The 2,924-nt window shown below is 40.0% G+C and overlaps 1 protein-coding gene across 3 annotated transcripts in view; it reads left to right on the forward strand.

Annotated features, from left to right (window-relative positions):
- The window catches only part of gpc5c (glypican 5c), a 127,575-nt gene extending 125,134 nt beyond the window's left edge, over positions 1-2,441 (forward strand). For all 3 annotated transcript variants that reach the window (XM_035527737.2, XM_081722460.1, XM_081722459.1), the window contains exon 9: positions 1-2,441. This exon is cut by the window's left edge and continues 3,125 nt beyond it. The gene's annotated coding sequence lies outside the window, so the exon portion shown is untranslated.
- The last annotated feature ends 483 nt before the right edge of the window (positions 2,442-2,924 follow it).

The raw sequence follows: 2,924 nt of genomic DNA on the forward strand, positions 1-2,924 counted from the left end.
AGACTGTTCATTCACTTTAGACTGTTCATCCCAGATTGTTCATCCTAGGCTGTTCATTCACCTTAGACTGTTCGTCCCAGATTATTCATTTTAGACTGTTCATTCACCTTAGACTGTTCATCCCAGATTGTTTATCTTAGACTGTTCATTCATCTTAGACTGTTCATCCCAGATTGTTCATCTTAGACTATTCATTCACCTTAGACTGTTCATCTCAGATTATTCATTTTAGACTGTTCATTCACCTTAGACTGTTCATCCCAGATTGTTTATCTTAGACAGTTCATATTAGATTGTTCATTCATCCCAGATTGTTCATCTCAACCTGATCATCTCAGACTGATCATTCATCCCAGAATGTTCATCTTAGACTGTTCATCCTAGACTGTTCATTCATCTTAGACTTTTCATTCATCCCAAATTGTTCATCTTAGACTGTTCCTCTTAGACTGTTCCTCTTAGATTGTTCATCTTAGACTGTTCATCTTAGACTGATCCTCTTAGACTGTTCCTTTTAGACTGTTCTGCTTCTTAGCTTTAGAAGTCTTGGAGGAAGAACAAGATCTGACTTACTCTTATGGCATATCTGACATCTCAGATATGCCATAAGAAAAACCAGCTGGCTCAAAAGAACTTATAAGCAAAGCAACAGCTGTGGCAATACCAAAAGTGGTTCTTTATTAGTGATAAACGTCTCTGTGTAGTAATATGAGTTATATTTCTTTGTGTTCACATTTAACATGTTTAGTTTTAGAGCATTAGACAAGTTTAATCCAGCTATAATTGTCAGAACGTCATAAAAAAGATACTGAAGTTTGCCAAAACATTTTATGTTATGAAAAGTAGTGATTGGCTGAGCTGACTGTATCCTGGGAGGAAGTTCAACTTCAGATCACTAATTCAATCGTCCAACCACAACATGGACATTTAATCGCGTCAGATGCATGTATCGTCAACTCATAAACATTAGAGACCCAAACTCAAATAAACATTGTATTATCTTTTCAGAATGCTTTCTAAAAATCTTTTACGTTTTGAGCCATTTTCCAGACTGTCATATACAGTTTGTGCAGTGTTGAAGTATTTCTTTTTTAAGGATTTATTTTTATTTTAGTTTTTTATTTTTTTTTCCTGAATGTTGTTTGGGTGGTATCATTGAGTCCTGGAGGGTACAAGGACAGAGACATTGTTCTACCAAGGGGATGCAAACTCATTATTCATGTGTCAGATATTTGTCTGAGTCAGTTGTGCAAAGTTGAGTGGAAGATACAGAATTCCAGTCTCCGGAGCGTAAAACCGCCAGCCCCACGACTCCTTCTCACCTTGTCTTCAGACCTCATCCAGGAGCTCCTCTCAGCATTCAGGGAACCTGGTTTCATCCACACACACCCAGGGAGAATCCAGGAGTCGCTTCTGCCTTTGTGAACAGATTATTCACAGCCTCTAAAACTGCTTCCAGGTCACTCGGGATGAACGAATCCTGACCTACAAAATGGCACTGCGACCCAAATTCTCCCTCTGCACGTTTAGTCATGTGACACAGATACAAGCCCTTCAGTTCTGGAGTCGTGTCCCAGACTCGGAGGGTCCGCATCTCTGATTGGACATTGCTAAGGAAACGAGAAGGAAATGAGAAAATAACGTGACTGCAACAGTACTCACCTTTGTCCTTAACTTGCATCAAATGCACAGTGATCCTCTATTATCGCATGTGTATAAATGTGTATATTTGAAGTCACGCACTGTTTATGTCTATTGTTTTATTTCGCATATCTTTTATATTGTAAAAGGTACAGTAAGAGTCAATCATGTTAAGACTTTTGGAAGATCTAATAGTTTTAATAAATTCAGCTTAGCTCGCGATGCATCGCTCACATGACAGAGTTTTCTCAGTCTGGCCATTTCCCTCAGTGCGGATGTGTAATTGTTCGTTATTTGTAATATTGATTTAACTCTAAATAACAAAAGCCACAGTGAGATTTGGTTTGCGTGTGGTCATGGTGTCCCTGTAATGACATCATTGTCCAGACATTTCCACCTGTTCTGAATCTCAGAGGAAGAGGAGCTCCAAGGATTCCTGCAGTTTAACGATGAAACTCGTTAAACTGAAATGTTTCCCAGAAATGAGAAGCACACTGGATACAGAGCTTTTGATTGATTTTAGCGTTAAATAGTCATTAATGACAATAACAACGATTACTAAGCCAAGCATGGATGAAAATCTGGACATACAACCAGATAAAGTTCAGAATTGATAACTTTTGGGCTGTGAAAATAATCTGTACTCTGTTTTGGTATGGTACTTAACCCATTTAAAACGCTGACCTGCACTGAGCTGTTTAGTTTTGCGGTTAGTCTGATACATCTGAGCCCTGGTTAGAGGGGCAGAGTCATTATATCTTCTCATTGATACAGTATTTCAAATAAATCTGTCTGTTTCATTGGTGTGTTGGAGGGTTTGTGATCGGGTCATTTCAGGGCACTTTGGTTTATGCTGACTTAGCCTGCCTATCTTTCTATCTGTGCCTGTCTGTCTTTTGTTTCTGTCTGTCTCGCATTGTGTTTCAGAGTATATCTGTCTGTCTGTCGGGCTACCATTGGCCTGACCTGTGGACTTTTGCATCTCGGTCATTGCTGTCTTTGTGTGTGTGTGTGTGTGTGCGCGCACATGTGTGTGTTTGTGTGTGTTATTTCTGGTGCACAAGAAGTTCTCCCATCAGTTGTGCTGACGGGCCAGTCTGTAATCCCCCCACAGTACACTTCGACACACACACACTCACACACACCCCTAACACTCATATAACAGCCACTGCAACCCTGGCCAAGCACAGTGTCCTGGACAACCCGCAGAGACACACAGAATGGTAGGATGGGAGAAGAAAGTGGGAGAGGAAGGATGGAAAAACTGTAAATGATAAAGAAAT

This window comes from Electrophorus electricus, chromosome 11, assembly GCF_041902795.1.
Source record: "Electrophorus electricus isolate QZ-2024a chromosome 11, ASM4190279v1, whole genome shotgun sequence".
NCBI lineage: Eukaryota > Metazoa > Chordata > Actinopteri > Gymnotiformes > Gymnotidae > Electrophorus > Electrophorus electricus.